The sequence below is a fragment of the Pinus tabuliformis genome, chromosome 1_1, assembly GCF_031772625.1.
Source record: "Pinus tabuliformis cultivar Carrire ecotype Pingquan chromosome 1_1, CPIR1, whole genome shotgun sequence".
NCBI classification, from domain to species: Eukaryota; Viridiplantae; Streptophyta; class Pinopsida; order Pinales; family Pinaceae; genus Pinus; species Pinus tabuliformis.
In genome coordinates, this window is record NC_142297.1 from 844107907 (window position 1) to 844124833 (window position 16927).

Sequence of the window (16927 nt, forward strand, 5' to 3'; positions counted from 1 at the left end):
AAGAAAAAGAAGAACAAGAGAGAGCGGGACGAAAAAGGCGTAAGTTCCGCGGCCACTGACGATGCTGCGTGGACCTCGCGCTGCCTTTCCGTGAACGACCCACGGGTTCCTCCAAGATTCGAGTTCCTACAAAAGTATATATGATTTAAACCTCCTACCCACTCTCCCCGTGTCATCTTCGCTGCAGTGATGCGAACGGTCCTAGATTCATCGTCCGCTGCCACAATACGTCGCCTTCGTTGCGCTGTAATCCCGCTCGCGACTTCCGACCGGGATGATAAATCGGTTTCCCGTTCTCGAACTTCCCTTGGAGCAGTCTCGAGCGAGTCGTCGTTTCCCTCGGTTAGGCCCCCCTCCTTAATGCTCCAACGATCTCTTCGTTCGCGAGATTGCGTTATAAATCGATATATAAGTAGCCCCACGCCGCAAAACAAGATAAACACGCAGCACGTAATCCAATTCACCGTCGAGCACGCGGAGCCACTGAGTTCCGCACTAGTGCCGATCGCTCCCACCGAGCCGCGCAAAAAGGGGGGTAGGGTGCAACACTAGGACTTCACGGGAGGTCACCCATCCTTGGCCCTCGATCCGAAGCAGCTCGGCGCAGGAGCTCGCCCTCTTCCCTGACTTGGCGGCGCCGCCCGCCCCGATCTGAGCCAGTGAACCAGGGGAAAAACGGAGGGGGTAACAAAAAAAGATAAAGAAGAACGAGAGAGAGCGGGATGAAAAAGGCGTAAGTTCCACGGCCACCGACGACTCTGCGTGGAGCTCGCGCTGCCTTGCCGTGAACGATCCACGGGTTCCTCCAAGATTCGAGTTCCTACAAAAGTATATATGATTTAAACCTCCTACCCACTCTCCCCGTGTTATCTTCGCTACAGTGATGCGAACGGTCCTAGATTCATCGCCCGCTGCCGCAATACGTCGCCTCCATTGCGCTGCAATCCCCCTCGCGACTTCCGACCGGGATGACAAATCGGTGCCCCGTTCTCGAACTTCCCTTGGAGCAGTCTCGAGCGAGTCGACGTTTCCCCCAGCTAGGCCCCCCTCCTTAATGCTCTAGCGATCTCTTCGTTCGCGAGATTCCGTTATAAATCGATATATAAGTAGCCCCACACCGCAAAACAAGATATACACGCAGCAAGTAATCCAATTTACCTTCGAGCACGCGTAGACGCGGAGTTCCGCACTAGCGCTGATCGCTCTCGCCGAGCCGCGAAAAAAGCGGGGTAGGGTGCAACACTAGGACTTCCCGGGAGGTCACCCATCCCAGTACTACTCCAGCCCAAGCGCGGTTAACCGCGGAGTTCTAATGGGATCCGGTGCATTAATGCTGGTATGATCGCACCTGCAAAGATCTCGCGCCCTCCCCCTCTTCAAGGGAGGCCGCCGAGCCATGCGCAAGCCATGGGGCCCATCCGTGGCCATCTATCCAAAGCGGCTCGGAGCAGGAGCTCGCCCTCTTCCCCGACTTGGCGGCGCCGCCCGCCCCGCGCGGAGCCAGCGAACCAGGGGAAGAACGGAGGGGGTAGCAAAAAAAGAAAAAGAAGAACAAGAGAGAGCGGGACGAAAAAGGCGTAAGTTCCGCGGCCACCGACGACGCTGCGTGGACCTCGCGCTGCCTTTCCGTGAACGACCCACGGGTTCCTCCAAGATTCGAGTTCCTACAAAAGTATATATGATTTAAACCTCCTACCCACTCTCCCCGTGTCATCTTCGCTGTAGTGATGCGAACGGTCCTAGATTCATCGCCCGCTGCCGCAATACGTCGCCTCCGTTGCGTTGCAATCCCGCTCGCGACTTCCGACCGGGATGACAAATCGGTGCCCCGTTCTCGAACTTCCCTTGGAGCAGTCTCGAGCGAGTCGCCGTTTCCCTCTGTTAGGCCCCCCTCCTTAATGCTCCAGCGATCTCTTCGTTCGCGAGATTCTGTTATAAATCGATATATAAGTAGCCCCACGCCGCAAAACAAGATATACACGCAGCACGTAATCCAATTTACCTTCGAGCACGCGCAGCCGCGAAGTTCCGCACTAGCGCCGATCACGCCCGCCGAGCCGCGCAAAAAGGGGGGTAGGGTGCAACACTAGGACTTCCCGGGAGGTCACCCATCCCAGTACTACTCTGGCCCAAGCGCGCTTAACTGTGGAGTTCTGATGCAGTCCGGTGCATTAACGCTGGTATGATCGCACCCGCAAAGATGTCGCCCCCTCCCCCTCTTCAAGGGAGGCCGCCGAGCCACGCGCAGTGCATGGGGCCCATCCATGGCCCTCGATCCGAAGCGGCTCGGCGCAGGAGCTCACCCTCTTCCCCGACTTGGCGGCGCCGCACACCCCGCGCGGAGCCAGCGAACCAGGGGAAGAACGTAGGGGGTAACAAAAAAGGAAAAAGAAGAACGAGAGAGAGCAGGACGAAAAAGGCGTAAGTTCCGCGGCCACAAACGACGCTGCGTGGAGCTCGCGCTGCCTTTCCCTGAACAACCCACGGGTTCCTCCAAGATTCGAGTTCCTACAAAAGTATATATGATTTATACCTCCTACCCACTCTCCCCGTGTCATCTTCGCTGCAGTGATGCGAACGATCCTAGATTCATTGTCCGCTGCCACAATACGTCGCCTCCGTTGCGCTGCAATCCCGCTCGCGACTTCTGACCGGGATGACAAATAGGTGCCCCGTTCTCGAACTTCCCTTGGAGCAGTCTCGAGCGAGTCGTCGTTTCCCTCAGTTATGCCCCCCTCCTTAATGCTCCAACAATCTCTTCGTTCGCAAGATTCCGTTATAAATCGATATATAAGTAGCCCCACGCCGCAAAACAAGATATACACGCAGCACGTAATCTAATTTATCTTCGAGCACGCGCAGCCGCGGAGTTCCGCACTAGCGTCGATCGCTCCCGCCGAGCCGCGCAAAAAAAGGGGTAGTGTGCAACACTAGGACTTCCCGGGAGGTCACCCATCACAGTACTACTCTGGCCCAAGCGCGCTTAACTGCGGAGTTCTGATGCGATCCGGTGCATTAACGCTGGTATGATCGCACCCGCAAAGATCTCGCCCCCTCCCCGTCTTCAAGGGAGGCTTCCGAGCCACGCGTAGGGCATGGTGCCCATCTGTGGCCCTCGATCCGAAGCGGCTCGGCGCAGGAGCTCGCCCTCTTCCCCGACTTGGCGGTGCCGCCCGCCCCGCGCTGAGCCAGCGAACCAGGGGAAGAACGTAGGGGGTAACAAAAAAAGAAAAAGAAGAACGAGAGAGAGCGGGACGAAAAAGGCGTAAGTTCCGCGGCCACCGACGACGCTGTGTGGAGCTCGCGCTGCCTTTCCGTGAACGATCCACGGGTTCCTCCAAGATTCGAGTTCCTACAAAAGTATATATGATTTAAACCTCCTACCCACTCTCCCCGTGTCATCTTCGCTGCAGTGATGCGAACGGTCCTAGATTCATCGCCCGCTGCCGCAATACGTCGCCTCCGTTGCGCTGCAATCCCGTTCACGACTTCCGACCGGGACGACAAATCGGTGCCCCGTTCTCGAACTTCCCTTGGAGCAGTCTCGAGCGAGTCGCCGTTTCCCTCAGCTAGGCCCCCCTCCTTAATGCTCCAGCGATCTCTTCGTTCGCGAGATTCCGTTATAAATCGATATATAAGTAGCCCCATGCCGCAAAACAAGATATACACGCAGCACGTAATCCAATTTACCTTCGAGCACGCATGGACGCGGAGTTCCGCACTAGCGCCGATCGCTCCCGCCGAGCCGCGCAAAAAGAGGGGTAGGGTGCAACACTAGGACTTCTCGGGAGGTCACCCATCCCAGTACTACTCTGGCCGAAGTGCACTTAACTGCGGAGTTCTGATGCGATCCGGTGCATTAACACTGGTATGATCGCACCCGCAAAGATCTCGCCCCCTCCCCCTCTTCAAGGGAGGCCGCCGAGCCATGCGCAGGGCATGGGGCCCATCCGTGGCCCTCGATCCGAAGTGGCTTGGCGCAGGAGCTTGCCCTCTTCCCCGACTTGGCGGCACCGCCCGCTCTGCGCGGAGCCAGCGAACCAGGGGAAGAACGTAGGGGGTAACAAAAAAAGAAAAAGAAGAACGAGAGAGAGTGGGACGAAAAAGGCGTAAGTTCCACGGCCACCGACGACGCTGCGTGGAGCTCGCGCTGCCTTTCCGTGAATGACCCACGGGTTCCTCCAAGATTCGAGTTCCTACAAAGGTATATATGATTTAAACCTCCTACCCACTCTCCCCGTGTCATCTTCGCTGCAGTGATGCGAACGGTCCTAGATTCATCGCCCGCTGCCGCAATACGTCGCCTCCGTTGTGCTGCAATCCCGCTCGCAACTTCCGACCGAGAAGATAAATCGGTGCCCCGTTCTCGAACTTCCCTTGGAGCAGTCTCGAGCGAGTCACTGTTTCCCTTAGTTAGGCCCCCCTCCTTAATGCTCCAGCGATCTCTTCGTTCGCGAGATTCCGTTATAAATCGATATATAAGTAGCCCCACGCAGCAAAACAAGATATACACGCTGCACGTAATCCAATTTACCGTCGAGCACGCGCAGCCGCGGAGTTCCACACTAGCGTCGATCGCTCCCGCTGAGCCGCACAAAAAGCGGGGTAGGGTGCAACACTAGGACTTCCCGGGAGGTCACCCATCCCAGTACTACTCCAGCCCAAGCGCGGTTAACCGCGGAGTTCTAATGGGATCCGGTGCATTAATGCTGGTACGATCGCACCCGCAAAGATCTCGCGCCCTCCCCCTCTTCAAGGGAGGCCGCCGAGCCACGCGCAGGCCATGGGGCCCATCCGTGGCCCTCTATCTGAAGCGGCTTGGAGCAGGAGCTCGCCCTCTTCCCCGACTTGGCGGCGCCGCCCTCCCCGCGCGGAGCCAACGAACCAAGGGAAGAATGGAGGGGGTAGAAAAAAAAGAAAAAGAAGAACAAGAGAGAGCGGGACGAAAAAGGCGTAAGTTCCGCGGCCACTGACGATGCTGCGTGGACCTCGCGCTGCCTTTCCGTGAACGACCCACGGGTTCCTCCAAGATTCGAGTTCCTACAAAAGTATATATGATTTAAACCTCCTACCCACTCTCCCCGTGTCATCTTCGCTGCAATGATGCGAACGGTCCTAGATTCATCGTCCGCTGCCACAATACGTCGCCTTCGTTGCGCTGTAATCCCGCTCGCGACTTCCGACCGGGATGATAAATCGGTTTCCCGTTCTCGAACTTCCCTTGGAGCAGTCTCGAGCGAGTCGTCGTTTCCCTCGGTTAGGCCCCCCTCCTTAATGCTCCAACGATCTCTTCGTTCGCGAGATTGCGTTATAAATCGATATATAAGTAGCCCCACGCCGCAAAACAAGATAAACACGCAGCACGTAATCGAATTCACCGTCGAGCACGCGGAGCCACTGAGTTCCGCACTAGCGCCGATCGCTCCCACCGAGCCGCGCAAAAAGGGGGGTAGGGTGCAACACTAGGACTTCACGGGAGGTCACCCATCCGTGGCCCTCGATCCGAAGCAGCTCGGCGCAGGAGCTCGCCCTCTTCCCTGGCTTGGCGGCGCCGCCCGCCCCGATCTGAGCCAGTGAACCAGGGGAAAAACGGAGGGGGTAACAAAAAAAGATAAAGAAGAACGAGAGAGAGCGGGACGAAAAAGGCGTAAGTTCCACGGCCACCGACGACTCTGCGTGGAGCTCGCGCTGCCTTGCCGTGAACGATCCACGGGTTCCTCCAAGATTCGAGTTCCTACAAAAGTATATATGATTTAAACCTCCTACCCACTCTCCCCGTGTTATCTTCGCTGCAGTGATGCGAACGGTCCTAGATTCATCGCCCGCTACCGCAATACGTCGCCTCCATTGCGCTGCAATCCCCCTCGCGACTTCCGACCGGGATGACAAATCGGTGCCCCGTTCTCGAACTTCCCTTGGAGCAGTCTCGAGCGAGTCGACGTTTCCCCCAGCTAGGCCCCCCTCCTTAATGCTCTAGCGATCTCTTCGTTCGCGAGATTCCGTTATAAATCAATATATAAGTAGCCCCACACCGCAAAACAAGATATACACGCAGCAAGTAATCCAATTTACCTTCGAGCACGCGTAGACGCGGAGTTCCACACTAGCGCCGATCGCTTCTGCCGAGCCGCGCAAAAAGGGGGGTAGGGTGCAACACTAGGACTTCCCGGGAGGTCACCCATCCCAGAACTACTCTGGCCCAAGCGCGCTTAACTGCGGAGTTCTGATGCAATTCGGTGCATTAACACTAGTATGATCGCACCCGCAAAGGTCTCGCCCCTTCCCCCTCTTCAAGGGAGGTCGCGAGCCACGCGCAGGGCATGGGGCCCATCCGTGGCCCTCGATCCGAAGCGGCTCGGCGGAGGAGCTTGCCCTCTTCCCCGACTTGGCGGCACCGCCCGCTCCGCGCGGAGCAAGCGAACCAGGGGAAGAACGTAGGGGGTAACAAAAAAAGAAAAAGAAGAACGAGAGAGAGCGGGACGAAAAAGGCGTAAGTTCCGCGGCCACCGACGACGCTGCATGGAGCTCGCGCTGCCTTTCCGGGAACGACCCACGGGTTCCTCCAAAATTCGAGTTCCTACAAAAGTATATATGATTTTATCCTCCTACCCACTCTCCCCGTGTCATCTTCGCTGCAGTGATGCGAACGGTCCTAGATTCATCGCCCGTTGCCGCAATACGTCGCCTTCGTTCCGCTGTAATCCCGCTCGCGACTTCCGACTGGGAGGATAATTCGGTGCCCCGTTCTCAAACTTCCCTTGGAGCAGTCTCGAGCGAGTCGTTGTTTCCCTCAGTTAGGCCCCCCTCCTTAATGCTCCAGCGATCTCTTCGTTCGCGAGATTCCGTTATAAATCGATATATAAGTAGCCCCACGCCGCAAAACAAGATAAACACGCAGCACGTAATCCAATTTACCGTCGAGCAAGCGCAGACGCGGAGTTCCGCACTAGCGCCAAGCGCTCCCGCCGATCCGCGCAAAAATGGGGGTAGGGTGCAACACTAGGACTTCCCGGGAGGTCACCCATCCCAGTACTACTCTGGCCGAAGCGCGCTTAACTGCGGAGTTCTAATGCGATCCGGTGCATTAACACTGGTATGATCGCACCCGCAAAGATCTCGCCCCCTCCCCCTCTTCAAGGGAGGCTGCCGAGCCACGCGCAGGGCATGGGGCCCATCCGTGGCCCTCGATCCGAAGCGGCTCGGCGCAGGAGCTTGCCCTCTTCCCCGACTTGGCGGCACTGCCCTCTCCACGCGGAGCCAGCGAACCAGGGGAAGAACGTAGGGGGTAAGAAAAAAAGAAAAAGAAGAACGAGAGAGAGCGGGATGAAAAAGGCGTAAGTTCCGCGGCCACCGACGACGCTGCGTGGAGCTCGCGTTGCCTTTCCGTGAATGACCCACGGGTTCCTCCAAGATTCGAGTTCCTACAAAGGTATATATGATTTAAACCTCCTACCCACTCTCCCCGTGTCATCTTCGCTGCAGTGATGCGAACGGTCCTAGATTCATCGCCCGCTGCCGCAATACGTCGCCTCCGTTGCGCTGTAATCCTGCTCGCGACTTCCGACGGAGAAGATAAATCGGTGCCCCGTTCTCAAACTTCCCTTGGAGCAGTCTCGAGCGAGTCACCGTTTCCCTCAGTTAGGCCCCCCTCCTTAATGCTCCAACGATCTCTTCGTTCGTGAGATTCCGTTATAAATCGATATATAAGTAGCCCCACGCAGCAAAACAAGATATAAACGCAGCACGTAATCCAATTTACCGTCGAGCACGCGCAGCCGCTGAGTTCCACACTAGCGCCGATCGCTCCTGCCGAGCCGCGCAGAAAGGGGGGTATGGTGCAACACTAGGAATTCCCGGGAGGTCACCCATCCTAGTACTAATCTAGCCCAAGCGCGCTTAACTGCGGAGTTCTGATAGGATCCGGTGCATTAACGCTGGTATGATCGCACCCGCAAAGATCTCGCCCACTCCCTCTCTTCAAGAGAGGCTGCCGAGCCACGCGCAGGGCATGGGGCCCATCCGTGGCCCTCGATCCAAAGCGGCTCGGCGCAGGAGCTCGCCCTCTTCCACGACTTGGCGGCGCCGCCCGCCCCACGCGGAGCCAGCGAACTAGGGGAAGAAAGGAGGGGGTAACAAAAAAAGAAAAAGAGGAACGAGAGAGAGCGGGACGAAAAAGGCGTAAGTTTCGCGGCCACCGACGACGCTGCGTGGAGCTCGCGCTGCCTTTCCGTGAACGACCCACGTGTTCCTCCAAGATTCGAGTTCCTACAAAAGTATATATGATTTAAACCTCCTACCCACTCTCCCCGTGTCATCTTCGCTGCAGTGATGCGAACGGTCCTAGATTCATCGCCCGCTGCCGCAATACGTCGCCTCCGTTGCGCTGTAATCCCGCTCGCGACTTCCGACCGGGAGGATAAATCGGTGCCACGTTCTCGAACTTCCCTAGGAGCAGTCTCGAGCGAGTCGCCGTTTCCCTCAGTTAGGCCCCCCTCGTTAATGCTCCAACGATCTCTTCGTTCGTGAGATTCCGTTATAAATCGATATATAAGTAGCCCCACGCCGTAAAACAAGATAAACACGCAGCACGTAATCCAATTTACTGTCGAGCACGCGCAGCTGCGGAGTTCCGCACTAGCGTCGATCGCTCCCGCCGAGCCGCGCAAAAAGGGGGGTAGGGTGCAACACTAGGACTTCCCGGGAGGTCACCCATCCCAGTACTACTCTAGCCCAAGCGAGCTTAACTGCGGAGTTCTGAAGGGATCTGGTGCATTAACGCTGGTATGATCGCACCCGCAAAGATCTCGCCCCCTCCCCCTCTTCAAGGGAGGCCGCTGAGCCACCCGCAGGGCATGGGGCCCATCTGTAGCCCTCGATCCGAAGCGGCTCAGCGCAGGAGCTCGCCCTCTTCCCCGACTTGGCGGCGCCGCCCGCCCCGCACGGAGCCAGCGAACCAGGGGAAGAACGGAGGGGGTAACAAAAAAAGAAAAAGAAGAACGAGAGAGAGCAGGACGAAAAAGGCGTAAGTTCCACGGCCACCGACGACGCTGCGTGGAGCTCGCACTGCCTTTCCGTGAACGACCCACGGATTCCTCCAAAATTCGAGTTCCTACAAAAGTATATATGATTTAAACCTCCAACCCACTCTCCCCGTGTCATCTTCGCTGCAGTGATGCGAACGGTCCTAGATTCATCGCCCGCTGCCGCAATACGTCGCCTCCGTTGTGCTGTAATCCCGCTCGCGACTTCCGACCGGGATGATAAATCGGTGCCCTGTTCTCGAACTTCCCTTGGAGCAGTCTCGAGTGAGTCGCCGTTTCCCTCAGTTAGGCCCCCCACCTTAATGCTCCAACGATCTCTTCGTTCGCGAGATTCCGTTATAAATCGATATATAAGTAGCCCCATGCCGCAAAACAAGATAAACACGCAGCACGTAATCCAATTTACCGTCAAGCACGCGCAGCCGCGGAGTTCCGCACTCGCGGCGATCGCTCCCGCCGAGCCGCGCAAAAAGGGGGGTAGGGTGCAACACTAGGACTTCCCGGGAGGTCACCTGTAAGGCCTTCGTGCAGCAGGGCGACGGCGAGCGATCATGCATGGGCACGGGCAAGAGCGCGGGCGGGCATGCGGTCGCATTCAACCACGATGTGCGACGGGTGCGACAAAGTGCGGAGGAAATGCGACAAACTTACATCACAATGCGACATAAAATGCGACGATGGGTAAACACTTAATTCGACTAAGTGTTGGAACGTATCACACATATATGCGATGGAGAAAAGAACATAGAAGCCGACTTGTAAAGAATTACATGGGCGTATGATAGTGGCTTGGGGGTCGGCCATGGGGCTGCACACCCCCATCAACCCACATTAACTTGTGTATAAGTATGTGGAGCATAAGGCTCATTCCATCATCGACATTCGCTCTCACACCTTTGCAATAAGGCAAGAAGCAAGTGCGCAAAAGGGAGCTGCGCATATCTCATGCGCAGGAGGATTGTACGCTTGAAGGAAGTCTTGAAAAGAAGTCGAAGGTTGGGCAAGTGTGCCCGGGGTGGATTTTTGTGTACGGTTTTGTGTAGGACTTGGCTAAGGGATCTTGGGTGGCTCGGGTGAGCACCTCCCTTCGTGCAAGGGTGCACAACATGTTGTAAAAGGTAGGTGGCCTATCTATTGTAATATTTGGTGAAGTGTGAGACTTGGTTCGGCCAAGACACGCTTGTATTGTAATCTGATATACTTAATAAAATTGTCGGGCAGACTCACATTACGGGGAGTTGCCCCTCCCCTTTATACTTGTTTGCAATTGTTGATGTTCTTGGTTAATTGCATGATGATAATGAATGAGTATGGGCTTCATTAAGTATAAAGGATGATTGCATTTTACTTGGTTGCGAAAAACAAAATAAGTAAGGACAAGTGAATTAGGCGTAGTCCACAAAGGTGAGTATTGGTGAAAAGGAAGCGTTCGGTGGTGCCGCACCTTGCTACAAGCGGTTGGAAGACTACCGCAGGTGTAGGGGCGTGACATTTGGTATCGGAGCAAGGTTTGCTCGTGAAGGTTTGAAGCTGATACACAACTTGACAGTTGGTATCAGAGCAAAGGTTTGCTCGTGAAGATTAAAGCTGTTGGATGGTGGAGACTAGATCGCAAAGGAAGAAGAAGCTGTTGGAGATGGCAGCCGGGTCTCAAGTTGGGTCTAGCCATGAAGCCGGAACTTTATCACTTATGGAAAGAATACTGCAGAGGATGGAAGCCATGGAGTCTTCCTGGGAAACGAGGGAGGAATTGCTCACTAAGGAGCAAGAGACCAGCTCGAAGCTAAGGGAAGAACTTGATGAGCTCCGAACGCAGCATGAGTACATGGATCTTCTATGTACACAACTAGAGATGAGGGTCAAAGAGGTCGAAGAAGCAAGGGATCAGGGTCTTGCAGAGATCGTGAACTTGAAGGGATCTCTTGACAGGGTAAACAAATCTCTTGATGAAGCCAAGGATGAGATCGCGGTGTTGAAGAAGGCCGTGAGGCATAACTCAGGTGGAGGAGTGCCTCATGTGAAGGTCAAGGAACCGGAATCTTATGATGGCACAAGGAATGCAAAGACTCTTGGAAACTTTCTATGGGACATGGAACAGTACTTGGAATGGTTGAGTCTACCCGATGGTGAGACACAAGTCAAGGTGGCTGCTCAGTTCTTAACAAAGGATGCTAAGATGTGGTGGCGAAGGAGGGTGGATCAGATTGTCAATGGCAGTGCTGATGACATCACTTCGTGGGATGACATGAAGAAGGCTTTGCAGACCCATTTCAGTCCTCAGGATGAAACGTGGGAAGCAAGGATGAAGATTAAGTACATCAAGCAAACCGGAAGCCTACAAGCATACCAGCGAGAGTTTGCAAGTGTAGCTCTAGAACTTCCCGACATGGCGGAGAGGGACAAGGTGTTCAACTTCATTATTGGGTTGAAGCCTTGGGCACGCAATGAGGTGAAGAGGCAGAAGATTAGGACACTTGAGGAGGCTTTTGCTGCGGTTGATAGGTTGGTGGATCATTATGATGAGACTTCTGATGAGAAAAAGAAATCCGACAAGCCGAAAGAAAAGAAGAAGGATGATGCTTCGAAATCGGATGATAGTTCGAAGACGAAGAAGCCTTTGAAGTGTTGGATATGTGCAGGACCACACATGGTGAAGAATTGTCCCTCTAAACCGAAGGTGGCCGCTATTGCACAGTCTGATGGAAAGAATGATGATGCTTCTGTGGGGATGATGCAGATAGTTGGTGCTTCTGCTACTACGGAAGTGACCTCTAGAAGGGATCCTGAAAGGAACAAGTTGGAGTATGTTCGAATGAAGATTGGAGGTGCTGATGTGCTCAATATGGTGGATAGTGGGGCTTCTCACAACTTCATGGGCGAAGATACTGCGAGAAGAATTGGGCTGAAATTTGTACCAGCAAAGGCACAAATGAAGACAGTAAATTCTCCTCCTATTAAGATTATTGGTATAGCTGAGAGGGTGGACACTACACTTGGTGAATGGACCGGGAAGGTGGACTTCACTATAGTGCGGATTGATGACTATGAAGTTGTATTGGGAATGGAGTTCATGAAACAATTTGATGCTATGATTGTACTGTTGGATAGGTAAATCCCCTCTGCGGACAGAGGCGATCCCACTAGCCTAAAACAGAACTAGCCACAATCAAACCACGCTGCCATGCAAGTTCCTAGTTATGCATTAAAGGTGAATTAAGAAGACCAACCTGGAATCCAACGCTATGGTTGAAGCAGAGTTGATATTCCCGCTCCCTCGCTCCAGCAGATCATAAACGGACACTTGCACATGCAAAGGAAGAGACAGATACCAACATAAAATCTACCAAGGCATAACTATATTTCAGTCAGAAAGGAAATAAATCAACACATCACCATAATAGACAATGAGATTGGAACTATAATAGCAGTCGCTCATTAATTAATAATAAACAGGAAAAGTTACAACCAAGGTTCTGACGTTGAACCTCTCCTGGCTGGGCGAGCAACTATATGTGTCTTGCAATGTCTCTCCTCTCCGGCAGCATAACCTCTCTAGCATTCATTATCACTCATGATAAGCACAACTAGCATTCCTCCAAGAACTCAAGAACTCAACATCTAGCACTCCATGACTAGCTTGTCAAATGCATAAGGACAAGCTTATATAGATGAAGAAGGGAGGAGGATACGATGAACCGGGACACCTATTGTGGATTAACATTATCCCCAAAAGCCATTAAAGATGGAGATAGGATAGAACTCGACATAAGACTGATTTTTTATCCTCAAAAAGCTCCATGTAATGAAGGAAACAATAGTCGGGCGTGCGTTAAGGCAAAAAGCATGACCAAACTTGGTTGGCGCGACTGTTGCTCTAAGACAGAGCGCCAATGGTCGTGCCCTCTTTTGAGGATCTCCATGATTGGCGCGGTTAAGATACTGTGGACCTGCGCCAATGGAAAAAGAGCACTTTTCAGGGATAATCTGTAGGAGGTGTCTTCAGGGAACATGAAGTACATACTCAGGGGAACATAATGCAAGTGTTTTTAGACTTTGTCACTTCTTATAACTCCCGGGATGAGTCCTCCAAAGTACGACAAGAGGAGTAACAGGGATGGTGACAAATTACTGTGTAACAGATGCCCCCTAAAGCATGAGGTCCGAGAAGTGGAGAGGGGTGAAATGCTTTACAAGAACACACAAGAACACATAAGAACACATATAGTTGCTGCCGCCGAGGATCTGTGTTAAGAGACATGACTGATAGTTCAATTACATAATGTACTTGGTATGGTCGCAACCATCCATAAGAGAGTACATAAATAATCTAGATCCATAGTATGGACGCAGCCATCTGGTTAGGATCAATGAATTGACTCAGGTATGGTCGCAACCATCCAGTGAATGAGTCAAGTATCAAGAATCACGCCTGGATTACAACAGACACAATCCAGGGTCTTGCGCTCCATCTCGACCCGAACAAGAGTACAAGTTCAAGCATGTGAATATATGAGCTGAAGTCGAACATGCATGAACATCGTCTGATTACCAGTCAATAGTGGAAACTGTTAACAGACGCGAGAGGTACCACCAATAATGACAATGGCCCTCAAGGTACTATAGGTACAATCTACGGCGTGTGAATCAATGATCTGAAGTCGAACACCCGTAGAATCATTCGATCGGAGGCCAATGATGAAAACCTCACGTCGAACACGAAGAACCTACCATTGAGGCATGCAGGCTCCAAGGCACTGGAAAGGAGTCTCTAGATCAACTTCCTGGATAATGAGTTGAAGTCGACAGGAAGTGACCTTGATCGAAGGTGGGCCATAATGTTTCCCACATCATCGACACGAGACAGAGAGATAATATTGTGAATCAAGATTGTGCGAACTATCAGAGGGAGGTTATTTCTTTGCAGAGGTCAACTTCTCTTGAACATATCGGCGGCACATTAATGGAATCGGCAGTATTTGACTTCAATGTATCAAAGGTCATGATGACGAGGCAATGAGTGGATGAGAGGTCAAATAAGGTACCCAAGTCCATGGAAGCAAGTGAAAGATATGAGATGAGATATCCCTACCCTGGACACGAAAGCAGAAAAGTGCCATGTTCAAGAGCGACATACTGCCGTCACGGTAATAATTATGGTTCAAAAATTTTCTTTCCCCCCCGCCATTTCTGGCGAGTACCCCAGTTATTTTTAACAAGCTTGATGGGGATAGCATATGCTTGTGTTGTGACAAAATCCGATGTCATTAAGTTTTAACGAGTCTGACAAAGGAAGAACTCGGCGTCTTTTCATGTTTAGAGAGTTTGAAAAGACAACAGAAAAGGAAACTCCAGGGATGTCCTTTTTCGTAAAGTTGTGTCTCTCGGGCCCGAAAAAGTATAAAATAATACCCGAAAGAACCGCCCGATCATTACGATCGAGGAGTACTTTTCATAATTAGTGATTTCGACCTGAAAAAGTAAAAAAGCGGTCAAAACCACATCGTTTCGTAACCATTAACGAGTTTGAAACGACAAAAACCCGGTAATCTTTTTATGTTTTAACGGTCGACAAAAAGGACTTAAAACGACCGCCCCTTATTAAAATTTAACGAGTCAAGAGGAGCGACTCGACAATCTTTTCCTCTTTAAATGGTCAGAAAAGAGCTAAAAGCAGACCTCCATTTTTATTTTCTTTAACGAGTCAAAAAGGAAAAATACTCGGCAATCTTTTCATATTTTACGAGTCAGAAAAGAGCGTAAAGGCAACTCGTCCTGAAGGAACGAGTGGTATAAAAGGTAGCAACTGGTTCCGGTAATGGTGGAACTTACTCGAAACATGTAAAGGTTAAGAAGCTGGCTAATAAAACCACTCATCACTGCGGTTCCTCAGGAAAGGAGAAACAAACAAGTGAAAGCATATGATCAGCCAAAGAGATGGTGGCGATGGAATGAAACAACCAAGGCTCATCTAGCAGAATTTAGCAGATAAAAGGCAATCACGGGATGTAAATCAGGTATGGGTTCATTTTTTCACAAGCTTGAACCATGGAGAACTCTGCTTGAATTCGGTTTCATGTTTACACAAGCTTGAAACGAAAAACTATGCTTGCTATAAATTTGCATGCCCCCAGCATGATAATGCAAATCGAGGTACATGCCCCCCAAGCTTCATGGCATTCACGGAGTGGATGGAATGAAGGTTTACTTGGAAAGACTCGATTTTGAAGGAGGAGGCATGCCCCCCCCGGGCCTCAGTCACGCGCCCGGGTCAGCTGCCGTCATCAGAATGACGGAGTGGATGCTGGGGCATTTCCTGTGGAAATAAGACCATTTAGGAATGGTAGATGACTATATGTGAAGTGTGAACCGGGGAATGAAAGTTGGTCTACGACCTTTATCGTCCTTCCTTCATGTGGAAAACACATCACTCTGAAGAGTGAGGACACAATTGCACGTATGCGATAAATATAGTCTCGTCCAAGGAGTAAATTGTAATCTAACGGACCTTGGACTACCATGACGCCCATCTGAATAGTCTTCCCTTCTAATGTAATAGGTACATTGGGAAGAATTCCTAAAGGTCGAGTGGTTTCTCGATGGAAACCTGTAAGGTTTCTCATCTCAGGCAGAAGCAGTGGGGAACCAAGTGCTTCCCAAGCTGTTGAAGAAAGGATACTCACAGGAGATCCATCATCAATAATTGTACCGGCCATAACCATGCGATAGACTTGGACTATAATTCGAAATGGTATGGAGGCTGGTAACCGAGGATTGCCTAGTTAATCCCAATTGAAGGAAACAACTAGGTTGCTTGGAGGTGGGACTGGATAGACAGCCGGATATGATTCTGATGGACTTTCTTCCTGGTGCGAAGGAATGAGAGGGATGCTCACTTGATCATTAGAGTCTATGTTGATGAATAGAATTTGGACGGTGGGATCTTCATTCTTTGCAGTGATAACATCATCTGAGGAGGGAACTTCGGAAGACAAAACCGGGTCACTTGTAAGCTGGACCTTTTGACTTTTGTCCGGTTTGGTTTCAGATGTAAGATCATCTAAGGATGGAACTTCTGTAGGCAAAACCGGGTCACTTGTAAGCTGGACCTTTTGACTTTGGTCTGGTTTGGATTCCGATGTAAGATCATCTAAGGATGGAACTTCTGTAGGCAAAACCGGGTCACTTGTAAGCTGGACCTTTTGAAAGACCGGGTCAACTGTAATCTGGAACTTTGGACTTTCGTTTGGTTTAGACTCAGGTGGTTCATCTTTGATGATAAAGTGGCGCATAGATGATGAATGTAAATTAATACTCGTTCCGACCAGGGACTGGTCTGGAACAGGCGGAGCACAGCTAGGTTCAGGAAGAGAAGGCTGGACCAAAGAGGAATCATGCTTGATCACTTGGTTAGTGGAGAGATGATCTGCAGTTGCAAAAAGACGCTGATATCCAGCGGGTAGCTGGGGTAAGGGAGCTGACAGACTTTCCAAAAGACAGGAGGCTTCATCCATAAGTGGACAAAGGCGAAGGAGATGATTACCTTCACAAAGTCGACAAGGGAAACGAACCTTCCCCTTTCTCTTACCAACTGACAAGGTATCGTCGATCTGTGACGACAAAGGGTGAGTCGGGTCACGGGACCATATATCTAGGATCCTGGGAATACCAGGACAATCAGAAAGAAAACGGTCCTCCTTGCATAATCGACAAGGAGACTTAGCCTTCCGCGGAGGAGCAGAAGGTGGTTCCACTTCAGATATTTTTGTGGTAGATGCGACCTTTCCCTTAGGAGACTTCTTCTTTTTGGTCTTCTTCTTCTTCTTCTTAGCCACCTGGTTACTGAAATCCAAGGTTTCACCAGGCGAAGTAGAAGATGAGGACGCAAC

General features: G+C 51.9%; 3 non-coding genes and 6 pseudogenes across 3 annotated transcripts; all 9 read right to left on the reverse strand.

Moving 5' to 3' along the window:
• Positions 1-1231: 1231 nt before the first annotated feature.
• Positions 1232-1350, reverse strand: LOC149216844 (5S ribosomal RNA; annotated as a pseudogene).
• Positions 1351-2075: 725 nt separating this feature from the next.
• LOC149216845 (5S ribosomal RNA) lies at positions 2076-2194 on the reverse strand (annotated as a pseudogene).
• A 725-nt stretch (positions 2195-2919) lies between these two features.
• On the reverse strand, positions 2920-3038 carry LOC149216846 (5S ribosomal RNA). Its single transcript, XR_016251719.1, has one exon. It is a non-coding gene; the product is annotated as a 5S ribosomal RNA (ribosomal RNA).
• Positions 3039-3763: 725 nt separating this feature from the next.
• Positions 3764-3882, reverse strand: LOC149216847 (5S ribosomal RNA; annotated as a pseudogene).
• A 725-nt stretch (positions 3883-4607) lies between these two features.
• On the reverse strand, positions 4608-4726 carry LOC149216848 (5S ribosomal RNA; annotated as a pseudogene).
• Positions 4727-6145: 1419 nt separating this feature from the next.
• LOC149216849 (5S ribosomal RNA) lies at positions 6146-6264 on the reverse strand (annotated as a pseudogene).
• Positions 6265-6988: 724 nt separating this feature from the next.
• Positions 6989-7107, reverse strand: LOC149216850 (5S ribosomal RNA; annotated as a pseudogene).
• Positions 7108-7832: 725 nt separating this feature from the next.
• On the reverse strand, positions 7833-7951 carry LOC149216851 (5S ribosomal RNA). The gene has a single exon (XR_016251686.1). It is a non-coding gene; the product is annotated as a 5S ribosomal RNA (ribosomal RNA).
• Positions 7952-8676: 725 nt separating this feature from the next.
• LOC149216852 (5S ribosomal RNA) lies at positions 8677-8795 on the reverse strand. Its single transcript, XR_016251689.1, has one exon. It is a non-coding gene; the product is annotated as a 5S ribosomal RNA (ribosomal RNA).
• Positions 8796-16927: the final 8132 nt, after the last annotated feature.